Source organism: Pinus tabuliformis, chromosome 5_2 (assembly GCF_031772625.1).
Source record: "Pinus tabuliformis cultivar Carrire ecotype Pingquan chromosome 5_2, CPIR1, whole genome shotgun sequence".
NCBI classification, from domain to species: Eukaryota; Viridiplantae; Streptophyta; class Pinopsida; order Pinales; family Pinaceae; genus Pinus; species Pinus tabuliformis.
In genome coordinates, this window is record NC_142306.1 from 298,476,873 (window position 1) to 298,499,227 (window position 22,355).

Here is a 22,355-nt window from a genome sequence, read left to right on the forward strand (position 1 = left end):
TAGCTCGGAGTCAGCTTTAAAGATCGTATTTTGGCGATTTTCCTGAACCAGGAACTCAAGACATTGTTCCATGGCCATTAACTCCGCTATGTTATTGGTGGAATTTCCTAAGTGGCCATTGGAAGATAAACAAAATATCTCCATGGTCATCCCTTAACATCCCTCCATGGCCTGCCTCTCCCGGATTACCTTTGGAAGCCCCATCAATGTTGAATTTTAGAAAGCCCTTAGGGGGAGGATGCCAGAAGTCTAGTTCAAGATCCACAATAGAAACTTTCCTAACTAAGCCCTGAGGAATGAGACCCTTCAACTCTAGCCTATAGAGAATCCTCCAGTCTGTAGCAGAAGGGGGATTTGAGGGAAGATTTCGAATGGTAGTGCTAACCATTTCCTTAATTTGTTTTAGGATCAGATCATAAATAAACTGGGAAGATTTCTTAACATTCTTGAAGATTCTATTGTTCCTTTCTTTCCAAACATTCCAAAGAATGAAGCTTGGTGTAAGAGCCCATGCTGAACCAAGAACTTCATTATTTGAAAAGTTCTTTCGCCATTTGGTGAGAGTATTGAAAAGACTTCCAATATCTCTGTCAGATTGTTGGAAGATAGCTGCAAAAGAATCCCATAATCTAGAGGTGAAAATGCAATTGTTGAGAAGGTGTTCCATGGTCTCCTCTTGAGCCTCACAGAGTTGGCATCTAGAAGGCCCTAGGAAACCCCTTTTCCTAATATTATCCCAGGTTAGGATTTTCCTTTGCAGAACCAGCCACAAAAAAAGTTTAATTTTCATCCAACCTTGATGCTTCCAAAGGTTTTGCCAATTCCTATCAAGAGCATGGGAATCAAGTTCAAGGAGTATGAGTTTAGCTTCTTTGAGATTAAAGTTCCCCTCATTGTTGTTGCCCCATCTCAGCTGGTCATGCCCCCTTGAAACTAGAATTTTCCTTTGCTCTAACATTTTCATTAGTCTTTCGGCCTTAGTTTTTAGAGGACTGTCATTTCGGAGATCAAGTTTTCTCCATTTTCTCCATTTCCCTGAACTATCAGTTTGATCCCAAAAATCCTTTACCTGGGTGAGCTCCTTGGTATCTGTCTCTGCTTTGAGGTTCTCAAAGTCCTCCTATAACAGAATAGGTTCTTGTTGCCATCTATCCTCCCAGAATAAGGCTAAGTCTCCCTCTCTAATTTCCCAGAAGCTATGGTCTTGAATTAAGCTTTTGTTATCCCAAGCTTTGTTCTAAATATGAGATCCTCTTATATTCCCATCCATTCTTATGCAGTCATTATCTAGCCAAGAACTTGCATATTTTTCTTTCCAAGTGATGGTCCATTGTGCTTCTGCTTCCTTTATCCATCGCCACCATATTTTTGCCCCTAGAACCTTACAAAGAATCTCAGGATCATCCAATCCAAGACCTCCGTGGTTCTTGGGTTTGCACATTTTTTCCAAGAAACTAAGGCCCATGTCTTCTTTTCTTCCCCCTTGCCCCAAAGAAAGTCTCTTTGAATGTTTCTCATTTGATGCAAAATTCCTTTAGGGGCAAGGATAGCTGAAAGCATAAAGATTGGGATTAATTGAAGCAAAGCCTTTGTGAGGACCAACCTGCTAGCCAGGTTTAATGATCTGATTGTCCATTTCCTGGTCTTGTCTTGCAGCTTACTAATCATCGACTCCCAAATACTCTTGTGTAACGATTTTGCAGTTAATGGAACCCCCAAGTATTTTGAGGGGAGAGAGTCTCTTTGGAAGCCCATAATTCTAGATATGTTCCTCTGAATAGCAATGTTAGTATTGACGAAAAAAATCTTATATTTGGAAAGATTGACTTCCATACCAGAGGCCATGGAAAAGTCATTGGGGATTTGTTTATAAGCAAGAGATTATTTGACTGTGGGTATTCCCTGCAACATGGTATCATCCACAAATTGTTGATGAGTTAAGGCTTATCCATTGTCGGAGAGTTGTATCCCCCTGAAGTTACCGACTACTTTTGCATGCTTGATAGCCCTGCCCAGTCCTTTCATCATGAGGATGAAGAGAAAGGGAGAGAGAGGGTCACCCTACCTAAGGCCCCTGGAAGGGGTAAAAGTATCCGAAGGAGAGCCATTAACTAGAATTGAAAAACTAGAAGAAGTAATCAAAGCCAGGATCCATCTTACCTAATTGTGATCAAACTTGAAAGTAATAAGAACCTTACTGATATAGTTCCAATTCAGTTTATCATAAGCTTTGGCTATGTCCAGTTGCATGATCATTCGAGCTTTTCTCTTACTAATAAGAGAGTGCACCACTTCATGAGCTTGGATGATGTTATTAAGAATTTTCCTTCCTTCCACATATCCAGATTGTTCCCCCGAAACTAGTGAAGGCAAGAGGGGTTTGAGTTTGTTTGCAACCACCTTTGATATTATCTTGTAAATCACATTGCATAGAGCTATAGGTCTGAATCTATCAGGGGTTTGAGCCAACTCCTGTTTAGGGATCAGGGCTATAAAAGAGGAGTTTAGAGCTTTCAAAATGGTTCTGTGCCTCCTGGAATCTTCCACTACCTGCAGAATGTCCTGTTTGACAATATTCCAGCAAGCTTTGAAGAAATCGACATTGAAACCATCCGGGCCTAGCGCCTTACCATTCTGCATTTCTTTGAGAACCCCACTTACCTCCTCTTCAGTCATAGGCCTGTAAAGGTTAACATTATCCTCTCTGGAAACTAACCTGGGTATGTGCTTAATGAAATCCCGAATGTAGTGATCTCTTTCATAGCTAGTTTCCTGTGCTATGTTTCTAAAGTATTGGACTAGAACTGCCTCTATATCTTCATGAGATTTGAGATTATTTCCTCTTTTATCCTTAATCAAAGAAATTCTATTATGTGCTCTGTTTGCCATGGTGGATTTGTGAAAAAATATGGTATTACGTTCACCTTCTTTTAGCCATTGGACTCTAGATTTTTGTCTCCAAAATATTTCCTCTTGTTTGCATATATTCTCCCATTGTTGCTGATATTTGGTGGCTTGATCACTTCGGACTTTGTCATGGCCCTCTTTGATAAGGGTTTGGTTAAGTTCCTACAGTCTGCCTTCAATCATTTTTTTCTCTTCAAAGATATTACCAAATTCATTCTTGTTCCAATCTTTAAGCCGAAGCTTGATGTGTTTTAATCTTTTCTGTAGGAGGAACATTCTGGTTCCCTGAATGTTTAAATCCTCTGCCCACCATTTGGTTACATTGCTGATGAAATCTGGGTGGGAAAGCCAGATGTTCTCAAATCTAAAAGGTCTGTTCTTGGGGTTACCAATGCCCTGAACCTCTAGTTGTACCGGCCAGTGATCTGAACCGCCAAAGGGTAGCACTCTTGCTACCATTTCCTTGTCATTGAGCATAAGATCCTCTGAGATTATGAATCTGTCTAATTTGGAAGCTACTTGAGACTCTCCTCCTCTTTTATTGTTCCAGGTGAAGATTTCGTTATTCATTTCAATATCCACCAACTTCATCTTATCAATAAAGGTTTGAAAAGCCAAAGAGTCTTTGCCAAGAACTCTAGTTCCCCCTTTTTTTCCGTGAGTGATTTAATCATGTTGAAATCACCCCCTAAGATCCAGGGTATTCCTACATGTCTATTTCTGAGAGTCTCCAGAGAGTTTAGAAGCCTAAGTTTGTCATCCATTCTTTGTGGGCCATAGACATTTGTAACCAGATAGGTTTCCTTTTCTCCTATTAGGTGGATTACTACAGATAAATAATCCCTAGATGCCTCCGCATCTATTAAGTCAATTTTTTTGTGGATTCCAGAGAGTGAGAATACCTCTTGCTGTATTCTTTGTTTTGACTTCCAGAAACTCAAATCTATTGAGCCATTTACTGTGGATATCTCTTATCTTCTGAATGGAACACTTAGTTTCCTGAATGAAAATCACATCCAGAGATGCTTGTTTCATTCTATTACTTAGTAACCTTTGTTTCCTTTTACTACCTAGACCTCTAATATTCCAAGAAGTGAACTTCATAATTAAATATTAGTAAGGGAGTAACTAGATAGGTATTTCATCTTACCTGAATCTATCATTAGCTTATAACCGCATTCCATCAACAGCTCATTCTGCTTTTTCTGCCCCTCTTCTTTCCTGGGAAATTGGGTGCTAGTCCTGCTGTATTTTTCATCGTTTTCACTCCTTCGTTGACTTGTCTATCTTTGTGTTTTAGTCTGTCCAACCTTGTAGTTTGGGTCTTCCATAAAAACAACTGCTGAACCCTATTGAACTCCTCTGTAGGTAACGAGTCTAACCCTTCTTTGGTTCCTTGATTCAAGAAACCTTCTAAATCTAGGTTCTCTTTCTCAAGAATTTCCTAGAGTTCATGGTCATCCATATCCATCTCACTTTGGGTCATTTCAAGATCTATTGCCTGTTCTGCAGTACTTAGCATAAATTATTTTTGTTTGTTGTTTTCTTGTATTTGTTCACTTTCTTCTTCTTTCTCCTCCTCCATTGGGCTTCCTTCCTTTGCTTTAGTAGTATCTATTGGACCTTCATCTACTTCGAGGACTTGGAACGTGTTCTGGTTAACTTGCTGCCCTGCAACTTTGCGTGTTCTTAGTCCTCTTTTGCCCCCTTTTCCTTTGTGTTCCACCTTGAAGAAGCTTTTTGGATCCTTCATTATATCAACTTTGTTTTTGTTCTCTATCTTATTGAGAGGGTAGTCTCTGAACATATGTCCATGCTCGTGACATTTGCGACATCTGAAAGGAATATGTTCATAATCTACCGTTTGTATCCATTTCTCATCAAAAACTTCCAGAATAACCTCATCCAACAAAGCTTTATAGAGATCCATCTCCACACATATTTTGGTGAAGGAAGTATACTTTCCCCTTCTAGTAGCCTCAGAAAGTTTGACAAAGTGCCCTAACTTATTTCCTATGGCTGATAGAGATTCCGTTTGCCAATAATCAAGAGGTAGAGAATAGAGCCTTACCCAGACTAGGATTGAAGTAAAAGTTTCGCGTTCTGGAACAAAGTTCATAATCCAAGGTTGCATATAGAGGCCTGCTGCAACATAAAAGTATGGCCCTCCTTCAAACACTCTGTCCTTATATTCAATATTTGCAAGTACTATAGTGAAAAATCCCTTGGGCCCAAGATGTAGGTCAATGTTGCCTTTTGGTTTCTAGTGGTATTTAATCCACGTTTGTAATGCTTTTTCAGTGGGCCACAACCCCATGAATTTACAAATGATTGCATATGTTTGCATGCGATCCCTATGCGCCTGCAGCACTGGATCATTTAAAATGATTCTTGGAGTTACAGATGCCTTGGGTTTGCATGGTCCCATGTGTGCTTTGTCTTTAGTGCTTTGTTCCTTGATTTCTTCCTCATTTTCCAAAGGATCATTATGTTCCCTTGACTTAGTTCCCTCCTGCTCTTCTTCATTGCTTCTATCCTTTCCATCTGAAGGCTCTTTGTCCTTTTCCATTGGTTTTTTTCCCCTGCTAGCCACATCCTGCTTATAGGAGGGAGTGGAGCTCCCTCATGTGCGTCCTTTCATGGAGGACTGCCTCTATGACAGTTAGAAACCCTGGTTGTCTTCCTACTTCATTCCCGCTATTGCCCTCGGCACCCGAAACAAAAAAACCCTTATCGATTCAACATGAGTATCATAAGAGGAGTTGTTGGTTTACCATGATTTATATTATCAACCAAATGGAATAATAAACCCAAGCGATTGATATTATAAACCCAAATGAATAATAAACCCAAGGGATAAATATTAAACCCAAGGGATTATGAAGCCAAGAGAATAATATTAAACCCATGGGACTAATATTATAAACTTCACATCGAGTAAAGGCAAATATCAATACTACAAACGCTAAAATAAACAGTTTATTTTGATGGTGAGACAATCCTTGTCACAATGTGACATTCAAACATGGTTCACCATGTTTCGCTACTATTTATATTATAAACCTAAGGGAATTAAAAAACCCAAATTTTGATATTATAAACCCAAATGAATAATAAACCGAATGGAGTAATACTAAAACCCCAAGGGAATATGAACCCAAGAGAACAATATTAAGCCCAAGGGACTAATATTATAAACACAATATTCGTAAACCCAAATATAAATATTACAAACACTAAAATAAACATGTTTTATTTTCATGGTGAGACAATATTTGTCAAAATGTGACATTCAAGCATGGGACTAATATTATAAACCCAACATTGATAAACCCAAATATAAATGCTACAAACCCTAAGACAAATATTATAAACATTGAAATAAACATGATGTACCATCATTGATTTTCATACTGAGACAATCCTTATCACAATTCCATGTCGGACCATGGTCGACATCATAATAAACTGTGTTTGATTCAGGAATAACAAACCCAGGTGATTGATATTATAAACCCAAGGATTAATACTAAACCCCAAGGGATTATGAACCAAATGGAATACTATTAAACAAAAGGGACTCATAATATAAAACCAAGGGAATAAAAAACCTAAGGGATTGATATAATAAACCCAAGGGATTATTATTTATTTTCATGGTGAGACAATCATTGTCACAATGTGACATTCAAGCATGGTTGACCATGGTTGACTATGATTGACAATGGTTTACCATGATGGATATTATAAACCTAAGGGAATAATAAACCCAAGGGATTAATATGAGAAACCCAAAGGAATAATAAAATGAAGGAATTAATACTAAGACCCCAAGGGAATAATATTAAATCTAAGGGACTACTATTATAAACCCAACGTATATAAACCCCAAGAAAAATATTATAAACATTAAAATAAACATGATCGACCATTATTGATTTTCATATTATAAACCTAAGGGAATAGTAAACCCAACTTATTTACACTAATATCAAAATCCCAAGGGATTAATACTAAAACCCCAAGGGATTAATACTAAAGCCCCTATGGACTATGAACCCAAGGGAATAATATTAAGCCCAAGGGATTAATACTAAAACCCCAAGGGATTATGAACCCAAGGGAATAATATTAAGCCCAAGGGACTACTATTATAAACCCAATATTCGTAAACCCAAATATAAATATTACAAATGCTAAAATAAACATGTTTTTTTCATGGTGAGACAATCTTTGTCAAAATGTGACATTCAAGCATGGGACTAATATTATAAACCCAAATATAAATACTACAAACCCTAAGACAAATATTATAAACATTGAAATAAACATGATGTACCATCATTGATTTTCATATTGAGACAATCCTTATCACAATTCCATGTCAGAGCATGGTCGACATCATAATAAACCGTGTTTGACTCAAGAATAATAAACCCAAGTGATTGATATTATAAACCCAAGGGATTAATACTAAACCCCAAGGGATTATGAACCAAAGGGAATACTATTAAACAAAAGGGACTCATAATATAAAACCAAGGGAATAAAAAACCCAAGGGATTGATATAATAAACCCAAAGGAATAATAAACCCAAGGGATTATTATTTATTTTCATGGTGAGACAATCCTTGTCACAATGTGACATTCAAGCATGGTTGACCATGGTTGACTATGATTGACAATGGTTTACCATGATGGATATTATAAACCTAAGGGAATAATAAACCCAAGGGATTAATATGAGAAACCTAAAGGAATAATAAAACGAAGGGATTAATACTAAGACCCCAAGGATTATGAACCCAAGGGAATAATATTAAATCCAAGGGACTAATATTATAAATCCAACGTATATAAATCCCAAGACAAATACTATAAACATTAAAATAAACATGATCGACCATCATTGATTTTCATATTATAAACCTAAGGGAATAGTAAACCCAACTTATTTACATTAATACTAAAATCCCAAGGGATTAATACTAAAACCCCAAGGGATTAATACTAAAACCCCTAGGGACTATGAACCTAAGGGAATAATATTAAGCCCAAGGGATTAATACTAAAACCCCAAGGGATTATGAACCCAAGGGAATAATATTAAGCCCAAGGGACTAATATTATAGACTCAATATTCATAAACCCAAATATAAATACTACAAACACAAAAATAAACATGGTTTATTTTGATCATGAGACAATCCTTGTCAAATGCAACATTATAACATGGTTGACCATGGTTGCCTATGATTGACAATGGTTGACCAAGATTGATATTATAAACCTAAGGGAATAGTAAACCCAAGGGATTAAATCCTAAAATCCCAAGGGACTAATATTATAAACCAAACATATATAAACCCTAAGATAAATATTATAAACATTGAAATAAACATGATCGATCATCATTGATGTTCATATTGAGACAATCCTTATCACAATTCCATGTTGGACCATGGTCAACATCATAATAAACCATGTTTGACTAAGGAATAATAAACCCAAGCGATTGATATTATAAACCCAAGGGATTAATACTAAAACCCCAAGGGATTATGAACCAAAGGGAATATTATTAAACAAAAGGGACTAATAATATAAACCCAAGGGATTGATATAATAAATCCAAACGAATAATAAACTCAACTTCTTTCCGCTCTACCTGTAATAGAGAAGCCATCGCAAAAGAGCCCATATTGTTATAGTCGAATATATTAATAACAAAAAGTTACAAAGAATAAGCCATTCTTTGTAATTTTCTTATAATATTCAACACAAGGGGTTAATATTATAAGCCTAAGGAATTGATAAACCCAAAGGATTAATATCAAAAACCCAAGGGATTCATAAACCTAAGGGATTAATGGTAAACCCTAAAACTAATATTATAAACCCTAATACTACAAATTATAAACTCAATATTAAACTTCAATATTATAAACCAAATATTAAAAGTCCGTAATATCATAAACATTGTATTAAATCTAAGTTTTGTAATGTAACAATGTGACATTGAATAAGTTACAATGTAATGTAACAATGCGACAATGATTGTTAGAAACCCAAGGGATTAAACCCTTAGGTCTATTAATCTCATGGATTTATAATATTAATCCAATAAGAAAGATTCCTTTTGCTAATATTTAATATTATAAATACTTAATATTAAAATATTAAATATTTATAATATATATATATATATATATATATATATATATATATATATATATTATGAGTATTAATGATATTTTTTATTTATAAACCTAAGGGATTAATAAACGCAAGGGGCTAATATTAAAAACCCAAGGGAATAACATTAAACCCTAAGAATATAAACCGTAAAATTAATCAACTGAAGAGATTAATATTGTAAACCCTAGCTTAATATTAAATCTTAGGAATATAAACCCTATAATTAATATTATGAACCCAAGAAATATATATTAAAAACCTAATCGATTATAAACCCTATGGATTTATATTAAACCCTAAGATTGATATTAAAAACCTTATTAGTAATATTATACCCCAAGAATATGAACCCTTAGATTAATAAACTAAATTGATTAATATTAAAAATCAAAGAGATTAATACTATTGGATTAGATTAATAAATCCAATGGATTAATATTAAAAACCCAAGGGAATATAAACCCAAACGAATATCATTAAACCTAGGATTAATATTAAACCCTACGAATATAAGCCCTAAGATCAATATTATAAACCTTAGAATTAATACTATAAACTCAATAGATTAATACTAAATAGAAGGAATTAATAAACCGAAGGGATTAATATTATAAACTCCGGGGATAATTTTAAACCCAAGGGATTAACATTATAAACCTAGGGATTGATAAACCCAAAGGATTAACATTAAAAACCCAATAGATTGAAACCCAAGAGAGTCATAAACCCAAAGGACTAATAGTAAACTCTAAGTTATTAATATTAAATCGTAGGAACATAAATCCTCATATTAATAAACCCAAAGGATTTTTTTTCTCGGTAAAACTATACTAATATATTATATACAGAAGCCAAAAATTTACATCAGATCAAAACAAAAAGAACCAGGCACCTGAGGTATCAACCTGGAACAACTGAGACTGCAAGGTCCAAAGGACTAGACCATTCAAAAAGAGCTAGCCCTCGCAGGGGCCCCAACCGAAAATCCAATTGATCCCGCGCAGGGGAGACAGACATAACCCAGACCATCAACAAAGGTTCTTGAACCCCATTCCGAACACAGACAAAATGCATGCATAACGAAACTAAGCAAACACAAACAGCGATAGAAGCCAAAAGACCAGACAGAAGATCCATGTAGACCTTGAGGGAGGGCATCTCTATTCTTCCAGTTTCTCCTCCACTACCCAACACCATCCATAAGCCTCCACCTCCGCAGTAGTGGGGGAAGTGTCCATATGGATGTCTTCTGTTTCACTGGTCCTCGCCTTCTGATCCAGAAGGCTTTTCGAGACATTCTCCAGGTCTGCAGCAGGATCCTTTGTTTCTTTCTCCAGGCTATCATCATGCATCTTCCCACGATTGTCCAGAGAGTCATTGTCTTCCTGGGAAGTTTCAATGAACAGAACCGATACATGAGCACTGATCTGGGGGCTGTTCATAGAACTGCTGAAGTTAAAAATGGCAGAGCCGAAGGCGGGCAAGGAAGCAGAGTTCGAAACACCAACATCCATGAACTGACTAGATTGAAGGGGGTTAGCTCCCGTGGAGCGAATTCCATGGAAATGACAGCAGTGGGTAGAAGTATCAGCAACGAGAGTGCATGAAGTTCCTCCCCTGGAGGTGCCTCGATGGCTAAGCATGCGCTGTCGGGGCCTTACCATCCTTGCAGGGACCGAAGGGATGAGACCCAGCTCCAGAGTGTGATACAAATCCTTCCCACGAGAAATGCAAACAGACAGCGGAATGACCCAGACAGACAGCGTAATGATCCAGACGGAGAGGCAGATGCTTGGGGCTACGCAGAGCACTTGAGATTGCATAAACCTTCCTGAAGGAAAAACCAGAAACATACCCTGACCCGGCGCAGTGACATGGTTTTTAATCACAACGACCTCACCTTGGAATGCGTCCGCCATAACTGCAACCTCCAAGCGAGCCGAATAGCTGTGCAGGGCATTAACTCTTCTCTGTTGAATGACCTTATACCTGCTTCCACTCACAAATATACAGGCTTGAGCCCAAACGTCTACCTCGTGATGGCACATGGCTGGCATGTGGGCAGCGTTAAACTCCCGTCCCATCCACACTATCACCCGCATCCGGGGAATAAACCCAAAGGATTAATACTATAAACCCAATGAATTAAAAATTAAGGAAATGATATTAACTCGTAAGATTAATATTATAAACCATAGGCTTAATTTTAAAACTTATGAATATAAACCCTATAATTAATATTAGAAACCTTAGGATCAATATTATAAAACCAAGATATATTATAAGTTTAATATATGAAACTCAAGGATTATAAACCTTAATATTACTATTATAAATCTAAGGGATTAATGTTGTAAACTCAATAGATTAATAAATATAAGGATTAATATTATAAACCAAAGGGATTAAACCCTTGAATAAAGTGAAGGGATTAATATTGTAAACCCTAGCCTAATCTTAAGCCCTAGGAATATAAACCCTATAATTAATATTATGAACCCAAGAATTTATATTACAAACCTAATGGATTATAAACCCAATGGATTTATCTTAAACCCTAGGATTGGTATTATAAACCTTATCAATAATATTATACCCTAGGAATATGAACCCTTAGATTAATAAACTAAATTGATTAATATTAAAAATCAAAGAGATTAATACTATTGGATTAGATTAATAATTCCATTGGATTAATATTAAAAACCCAAGGGATTATAAACCCAAACGAATATCATTAAACCTAGGATTAATATTAAACCCTACGAATATAAGCCCTAAGATCAATATTATAAACCTTAGAATTAATACTATAAACCCAATAGATTAATACTATAAATGGAAGGAATTAATAAACCAAAGGGATTAATATTATAAACTCAATGGATTATAAACTCCGGGGATAATTTTAAACCCAAGGGAATAACATTATAAACCTAAGGGATTGATAAACCCAAAGGATTAACATTAAAAACCCAACAGATTGAAACCCAAGGGAGTCATAAACCCAAAGTATTAATAGTAAATCCTAAGTTATTAATATTAAATCGTAGGAACATAAACCCTCATATTAATAAACCCAAAGGATTAATACTATAAACCCAAAGAATTAAAAGTTAAGGAATTGATATTAACCCCTAAGATTAATATTATAAACCATAGGCTTAATTTTAAAACTTATGAATATGAACCCTATGATTAATATTAGAAACCTTAGGATCAATATTATAAAACCAAGATATATTATAAGTTTAATATATGAAACTCAAGGATTATAAACCCTAATATTAGTATTATAAATCTAAGGGATTAATATTATAAACTCATTAGATTAATAAATCTAAGGGATTAATATTATAAACCAAAGGGATTAAACCCTTGGATTTATAATATTAATCCAATAAGATAAATTTCTTTTGCTAATATTTGATATTATAAATAATGAATATTATAAATATTGAATATTAAAATATTAAATATTTATAATATCAAATATTAAATATATATTTTTAAATTATGAATATTATTAATAAGGTGTTATTAACATTAATCTTTAAATGTTATTAATAATATTAATCTTTAAATGTTATTAATAGTTTTAATGTTGTTATTGTGTTAATAAAACTAAATGTTAATAATTTTTTAAAATGATTATGATTAATAATGTTATTAACAAATTTTTAAACATTATTAATATTCTATTAATGATGTTATTAATGATTTTATGATTAATAATATTAATTTAAATGTTATTGCTATTATTAATGATAATTTTTATTTATATATTTTTTAAGAAATAATATTTATTTATGATAATATGTATTATAAATTTTTAATAAATTATTTATAAACTAATTTCAAAATTTCCAATAAACCATTTATAAAAGTGAAAATTCAAATTGATGAATTAATTAATTATTTTAAATATAAATTCATTTATGTCTTATCTTTATGTTATATTAATTTTATATTACAAAAAATGGTTGCTATTGTTTTGCAATATTTTAATATGTGGGTTATATAGTTCCATTCAAATTGCTTTATTTGACATATTTTCTTTACAATTATTAATGGCTAAGATATGCGTATGACCTATAATTTTATGTGCTAATAATTAATATTATTTTATAGCGTTAATTAAAAATTCAATTCAAATGAATTAATTATTTATTTATTTTAAATATAAATTAACTTATGCTTTATTGATTTTATATTATCTTTATATTATGATTTATTAATTTTATAATATCTTTATGTTATATTAATTTTCTACTATAAAATTGTTACCATTTTCTTAAATGTAATATCGAGGTTTTATAGGTATATCTAATTATTTGACATATTTGTTTCACCATTGATGCTAATTACTAAGTGCAATGCAATGCTAATTTTAAATAACAAAGACCATTTATTTTTTACAAAGACTAAGTTTATATCCAACCATTTCTAGTATATATATACTCCACTCCGAATAATATTTTAAAAGACATTATTCTCTAACACTCTATTTCTAATATATAAACCAAGCTTTAAATAATATTTGTGAACATGGTAAATAGATGGAATAATGAAATTTATAAATATTTTTAAAAATAAAAACCTCTATCATTTCAATTATGAACATTATCTTTACCATTACAACAATTAATTATAAATTATAAATTAATTAATTTTATATTTTTTAACTTTAAATTTTAAGGGGCTATTCTCTAAGTTACTCATATAGATATCATAACATTCATTTATTTATGCTTGTGAGATGATCATTTCAATTATTAACATTATCTTTACGATTATAGCTATAAATTATAAATAGTTAATTTTTTAATTAATTTTATATTTTTTAAATTTAAATTGTACGTGGCTGCCCTGTAAGTTACTCATATAGATATCATACTAGGGGAGGGACGCCATTACCTGTGCGCCCTCCCCTCCACCTGGCGGACAAGCACGTTGCAGGCACGTGGCATCGTACGACAGCACGCCAACTCAATCCGCCACCTGTTAACATGCGTGTCAAGGGTTTACACTTTATTTAACGACCATGGATCCGCTCATTTCCGCCTTTACCGCGCGATGTATGCTTCGACTGTGGGTTTTCTGTTTGGGTCTGGTGTTTGTTCGAAGCCCTCCGCCGATGATGGCGCGGGAGGGCTCCATTACCTGTGCATGATGTCCGCCATGGTTGAGCTCATGTCCGCCAATTGCTGTTCAGCCTGGACCGCCGGTGGTTTAGGGTTTCCTGGGTGGTTGTTTAATTCGCGCTATTTGCCCGCCAATTGCTGTGCCAATTGCTGTTTAGTCTGGACCGCCGGTGGTTTAGGGTTTCCTGGGTGGTTGTTTAATTCGTGCTATTTGCTGTTTGGGGAGGAGCCAGTACCAATTTACAGGTAACTGCATATTTCGGTGGTATTTGTGTGGTTTTTTGGGTTTTTTTCTTCTGCATTTGCTCATTTGTTAATTTTTTCCAATTGTTGCAGCTGTGGCAGGTCCGGCGAGCACTGGAGAAGGTCCGCCGAATGTGTGGCGAGCTCTGGACTGATGGCTTCTATCCGGTAGGATTTTTATCCTACCAGCCATTTTCTGAAGTGTTTTTCAACACCTCTCACCGTGTGTTTCTCAACACCTCACCTCGCTCATTGGAAGTTTTGTTGTAGCTTTTCGGTGTTAAGGTCTTGTGCTTTTTTCGGTGTTAAGGTCTTGTGCTTTTTTCTGATATAATGGTAGCCCTCTGGTTTTGTTGAATGTATAATTTATTAGCTGCTTTGTTGAAGGGTTTAGGGTTTTGGATTCTAATGGCAGCTTGGTTTTGGTTGCCATCTCCAAAGCTTGCAGCTAGTGTGAGACTCGGAACATACGGAAATGATGTTGTAGCTTTTCGGTGTTAAGGTCTTGTGCTTTTTTCTGATATAATGGTAGCCCTCTGGTTTTGTTGAAGGTATAATTTATTAGCTGCTTTGTTGAAGGGTTTAGGGTTTTGGATTCTCATGTGTATATTTCTTAATAGGAATTGTAAATGCTCTTCCGAGGCCAAGATATGCTATTTTTACTACACCTCTTCGCTTATCCACCAGGAGATTGTGAGGCTTCAGGTCCTTGCCATATTATAGGCTGCCTTTCAATATTGGAGCACGAACAGAGAATGTTTCAACTACCTTTCGAGCTTCTGTACCATTCCATATAATTTAGGCATACTTCATGAATTGTAAGACTCCTAAGCCGGTGGTGTTCTAAATCCTTCTATGAGATGTAAGGTTGTTTGCTTGTAGGAAGTTTGTTAGACTGTCTTAAGGTGGCTAAGCTGTTTCTAGGGTTCTACTGCGTCTAGTCTTGTTCTGAGGGTTTGAAGGGAGTTATACAGATAAGAAGGTATGCGGATTCCTTCCTAAGCAGGTATTGTAAGGATTCAAGGTCTAGTGTTTCATTCCAAAGATCTAGCTTCCTCAGTCCTTCTAAGCTAATGTCTCAGACCATCTTCAGATTGTCTCTGTCCTTCTTCAGAATGTTGGTTTGCTTCTTGAAGGATACTAGAGCCTATGGTGTAAGCAGCTTACGTATTATTCATATATTATGATAGCTTGTTTCTCTGTATTGGTTACTAGTAATCACAATGCATAACCTTATGGACAGTGTTCACATAATCTACATGCCTTAATTACGATAAGCTCTTGTTCCTGTATTAGTATAGCTTGATTACAGTGATATCATAACTCTTACATATTACTGATATAAGCTCAATGTAAGGATATGGAATATGAAGCGTATAGTCTAATCACTTACACGGTATCAATTGATGTACCATATATAATTGACTAAGCTTAAACTCCATATTAGTAGAAGCTGTAATACATTTATACCTATAACTATTTCACACATATGGCTCCGATTCCCATTGAATTGATTACAATGAGTACTCTTATTCAAGCATTGTGTTAGCTTCTCACTTCCATGGGACTAATCTGATGAATACCGATATAGTGCTTGCAGTAGTTTGGGTTAGGTTCCTAAATACTATCTCCCATGTTTGCCTATGCCATTCAATTTTGTCTATCACATGCATTTTGTTCGTTTCCTTGGAACAATACTTAGCTCAACTATTTTAGAACTATATATGACTACATATTTGATTATATTAAAATCAGATTTGTTGGATTTATTTACTTATTTATGGTTGAGAATTTATTTGCAGCTCTGTGTCTTATTATCTCAGTGTTTCAGGTTTTCTTCAACAAATTTAAATAATAATTACTTCAAAAATGAAGAAAATGACTTCAAAGAGTCCAGTAGTTCCAATTGTAACTCTTTATGATCTTTGTGGAGTACATATGTTGTGTAGGCTTTAAGTTTAGTTCAGTTTTGGTTTTGAGCTATTGTTGTGTATTAACTTCTTTCTGTATTCAATAGAAGATGGATGTGTTTGAGAGTTAGGATATTTTACAGAAGTATGTGCTTGTAGGTAAGCTTACTTAGATCTAGGTTATTCTTTCAAAGTTGAAAAACTGCTTACAGTGGCCTGCTTTCTATGATACTTGTTGACTGCAATGAATAATTAGATCTAAAGCATATTGCTACGGTGACTGCATAAATACCATAAGACAATAATAATAAGCCCAAGACCACTGCACATTGACCATAAGAGACTAATAAAGTCATATGTTTTTCTGTTGGTGACTTTCCAAGTGTTTATCTAAGGTCTGGTATATGTTTTCTGATATCTGAAATATGCTTTTCGAGATCTGGTGTACTTGTTTTAGTAAGAAGAAATCAATTTTCTAAGGTTTAATATCCATAAGAAATCACTTATCAGTGTTGGGAGCATCATTTTGAAGCTAATGGTGAAGTATTAAGTGATTTATTTTGTGAAATATAGTTCATCTTTGCAGTGGAAAAAGATGCCCCAAGACATAATATGAATTGACATAACAATTTCAAAAGGGGAATAAGTATCTAAGTTATCATTGTAGCGTCTTTTGTGGACTGATATCATTTGTGCTTAACTCGCAAATAAAACTGCTTTACAACCAACCAAGCTGCTGTTGGCTTTTCAATGTAGTGAATGCATAGTACCATAATGTTGTTAGTGTTTCAAAGCAATAAAACAACCTAGGTTGTAAGCCAGAATGTTTTTGTGACAAGAAAAAGACACAATCCATCCAAAATCCACATCATAATGCGGTTACAAACAAAAACATATGACACCCCTATTCTTTATGGCCCTGAGAATCTTGAGTGCCAAAACTCCCCGAGTTACCTTCTTGAGCCAAGTAGGTTGGCCTACCTGTCAAGGGTTGATTAGGAAATGGTTGATTGCTGCCATATGATTGACTCCAATTTGCAGCTTCCAACCATGGAGGTATTGAGTACCCATACCTCACATTTGCACTACTGGTCCCTGCATTAAGTGGAGGTGTGTAATGAGCATACATAGAATTGGCATCAACTCTGGTAGGAATAAGGCAAGTGGGTAAACCCTCAGTGGTATAGTGAGGCACTTGAATGTTTATGAGATCTTGGAATAATAGTGTATTATCTGCAATGGAGTCCAATGAGTTTGAAATAATTCTGGTTTCATTAGCTATTCTTGTATCATTGTCAACCATATTGATCATCCCTTGTTCCTTTTCAAGCATTTGTTGTGCCTTTCGTTTTTCCTTTTCCTGTCTTGCCATTTGCTTTTGTTGGTCCTTAATTTGCCTTGCTTTATCTCTTTCAATCTTTTCATCTGCTCGATGTTGTGCTGCAACAATCCTTGCTGCCTTCTTCTCCTTGACTAGATCCTTCTTTTTCTGTTTTAATTCTTGCATTTCAAATTTCTTTTTTTCAGGCTCAACTAACAGGTTTATATAGTCCTCTGAGGTGAGTAACTGTGAGCTTCGGCCCAGACGAAGACTACCTGGTGCACCTTGCTTTTTTTTCATTGATACTCTCTGTACTGGTAGCTTTAGGAATCGTCCAAGTGTCTTCTCCACCCCTCCCACCTGCATGTCATTGCTTGGTACTTCCCTTCCAGTTTCCGTTGGAACTGATTGAACTATATCATTATCTTCATTTGATGCCTCATTATGTCCTTCATCTTCTTCCATTGATATATTGTCCACAAAAAAATGAACAATTTCACTGTTCAATTCTGCTGGTTGTGAGGGCATGTTCATGCTTTCTTCATTGGTTGCTGAGACACTATGTGCATTCATATTGATCATTGCTTCTGCTAGCCATGAAGGTGGGGTTACTTGGCTTGGCAATGTCAATTGGTCATTGTCAACTGCATGTTCAGCAATAACATTAACAATATCAACAACAGGAATTTCATGTTCTTGAGTTGGTGGAACAATCTCCATGTTACTGCGAATTTGTTCATTGTTATATTGTGTTTCACATACAGTTTCATCATCTTCAGCATATAAGTGTCCTTGAGACAAGGAAATCATATTACCAGCTGCAACAACATCATCTTGGTCATCTACTTCTTGCACTTCAACACCTGTTTGGGCATTCCCTTCTTCCTGACCATCCACATGAAACGCTTGGCTACAACCAGTATCATGCATGAGAGCATCATAGTTCAGTGGCCAGATTCCTGTCCTCCTAAAGCCAGCCTTGATATTTGATGGTGTCAAAGCCCTTTTAAAAGCTTTACTTGCAAGCTCTGCTAGCTCAAACCTTTTCACCTCAACCCCTGGATTCTTTGCCATCCATGCAGCACGCTCCGACCTGAAATAGTTCTTGAAAGGGCCAAACACACTAACATCAAGGGGTTGCAGTCTATGAGTGGTATGAGCTGGCAATGTCAATAGGTCGATGCCTAAATTGTTTGCTTCCTCAATTGTTTGTACAACCATGTGGCTCCCATGGCCATCTAATATCAAAAGGTGTCTGTTATTAGGCGAGACGCCACCTGGTACCGATGCAGCAAAGTGAAAAAGCCAACTTAGAAACAGTTCTTTAGTCATCCATGCATGGGGATGTGCAGCCATGCATGCACCTGGTTCGCAGTTCTGTATATAGTTTTTCAGTTGATTTTTACCTTTGAATAGATTAAATCTTGGGATTGAAGTACCAATTGCATTAACACAACATAAAATAGTTATCCACTCCCTGCTCTTGGGCAAAATCTTTGGCACATTTCGGCTCCCTCTCTTGGAAATTACCCGCATGCCACAATTCCTCCCTGCCTGTAAACCTGTTTCATCACAGTTCCATATATGGTCTGCTCCATAAGAATGTTTATCATAAGCACTAGAAAGTGTGTCATAGAATTTTTGCACAACTGCAGGGCGCAAATTTAATGCTCTGTCTCTGTCAAGGCCCTCAGCAGTACACAATACAAGTTCTGGATGCCTTTTTTTAAACCCAAACCACCATGATTTACCAGGAAACCCATCTTTGAATGGGTTTGGCCTCCCTTGACAGATTTGAGCAACTGTTGATATGAGTTGTATCAACTCTAGCCCATGTCCCAGTTGGGCCATCTCTTTACACCACTCAACCACCTCGGCCTCCTCATCCTCAGTCATAACTGTAAGATGCCCTCTACGTTTTGTATGAGTCAGTCCATTTATCCAATAATGTGTTGATGAGGGAGGAATACCATGTTTTTTTGTAGATGCCCGAACTGAGTATCCATTAAACTCTATGTCGTCAATTGCAACTAACATTTGTTCTTTTGTCCATCCTCTTATAGCACTGATTTTTTTAGTTGAGCTTGCCCCTTGGACTGTTGTTGATGGTGGTTCTGTGGCTGATGGTGTGTTAACATCAGCAGCCGTCACATGGTCATCTTCAACAATGTTCCCTGGTGCATTGCTGGCATCGACATCAGCTGGCCTGTCATCATCAGACGATGTGCATCGGAGCTGCGCACCCCTTGTCACTCTCCTGCCACTTCTCCTTGTACGAGCAGAGTAACTTCCTTTTGCCATAGATGCAACAACCTATAAAATTATTGCATGCATTTAGACATTAGAATATATGTTAAATTATGCTTTATTACTTCTGCAAAAATTATCCCTATAAAATTATTGCATGCATTTAGACATTAGAATATATGTTAAATTATGCTTTATTACTTCTGCAAAAATTATCCCTATGAAGCTGATGATCGAATAATTCCTGTAAGCTAACCTTCAATTCCTGTAAGGTAAGCAACAAATAAGGTCAACAAATTATTACAGTTTTAAAAATAAAATTAAACATAAATAGATAGCATTCTTAAATTTTCAAGGCTAACAAAAGACTTACACACATGAATACCATTTTGAAAGAATTCATACCATTTGTAACTTACAACACTAGGTAGATCTTGAGATTAAGATTTTTTCTCATCTGTGATGTCAGAACAAGTTTTTACCATGGTGGTGAACTTGTGCTTTTATTTACATTATTGGGACTTTCTTTCTCTGCTTAGCATATCTGACTACAAAAATTTAGGTAGATAAGATGTTTTCTCATCTGTGGTGTCAAAACAAGATTTTTACGATGGAGGTAAACTTGTGCTTTTATTTACATTATTGGGACATGTCTTCCTCTGCTTCGCATATCTGGTTACAAAAACTTAGAAATGCTTCCCACTTGACTGATATGGAATTTGTGAGTTTGATTTTAGTTTTTCATGTAATGTCTAAATGAGCCTTTTTCTCTATCTTTACATAATTTCAAAAGAGTTGAAATTATTGCTTCAGTGCTTAGTATTTTATTGGTGTTTACCATGCTTACTGGAAATTTGGATTCAGTGCCCTGTTTTGATTGTTTCCTTTACAGTTACTCTGTCTCTTCTTTCAATTAATTTGTCCTTAGGCTTTTTGAAACAAATGGCTTGCATCTCCTCATATTACTTCACCAATAGTTCACTAAAATCCTATTTAGTTTGTTCCATGTGCTTGTTGCATGAGCAAAAATAAGCGCGACCTTTGTAAAAAGTGACTGAACTTAAAATTCGGCTGAGAGGTCTCACTTTTCATTATATTTTGATATATTTGTGAAATTTTCTCTCATAATCATGTAAGTTCACGGGTTTCTTCAGTATCTGTTTTTCCTGGTATACCACTTAAGCGCGACCATTGTAAAATGTAACTGAACTTAAAATTCGGCTGAGAGGTCTCACTTTTCATTATATTTTGATATATTTGTGAAATTTTCTCTCATAATTATGTAAGTTCACGGGGTTTCTTCAGTATCTGTTTTTTTCTGGTATACCACTTTTGTTGCAGTTCCAAAATCTTTGCAATTCTAATATATATTCATAACATGACCAAGTGTGAAATAATAATTCTTACGCCAGGAGAACTTAAACTAGTATTTCTGAAATTGGCACCTTTAAAGTTTTGAGTTTTGCAGCTATGGCTTAATAGCGAGCTGGATTACTAATGTAGCCCAAGTATTTTTAAACTTAAAAACACCTGTTTTATTAAGCAGACTTAAAATCTAATAGCATCTTGTCCTCTTATTTGATTTGCTGTCTTTCTAAGCAAGATGTTTGATAGCTTACTGCACTAATTTGTTTGTAATCCTAGAAAAAATGATCTATTTTAGAAGTGTGAAAGTTGAGCTTACTGTACAGTGTATTGTTTCATATTGCTTTTGTTAAGTTGGTCCAATCAACATGGACACAGCGGGGCTTTCGTTGCGGAGACCCTACCGTGTATAAAGGGTTATCAGGAACGACAACAGGACGAGAAACGATGTTTAGAAGTTTCCCATTGAAGAAACTAGGAGAAACGATGTTTAGATGTTTAGAAGTTTCCCATTGTATTCAATAGGTTAACTGTATAAGCTAGAACACATACATAAACTCTGTATAAAAAAGGTTAATTGTAACTGTATAGGTTAACTGTCACCACCCTATGGACAGAACTGTAATGTAAGAAATCTGATAAATGAAAACAATGAAAACAGAACTGTAATGTAAGAAAAATCTGATAAATGAAAACAGAACTGTAAGAAGAATGAGTTGTAATTCATATAACTAACTTGAATATATTGGCCACTGTTTTGTGATGTTGTCTTCAAGTTTGCTGAATAGTTTGAAAGCATAAGATGCAACTTCAACAGTGGGTGGACTTGTTTTATAGTTTTGGGGACTTGATTTTAATTGGTGGACATGGATGCACATGGATTGCAATGGCTTCATTTTGAATGTGTGGTATGGATTTAATTTGCTGTGATCTAATGGTTGGGAATTGTTTATTTGTTGATCCATGTGCTTTGATTTGTTTTAATGAGAAATAGAATGAGTTGGGTGTCATTTATTGCA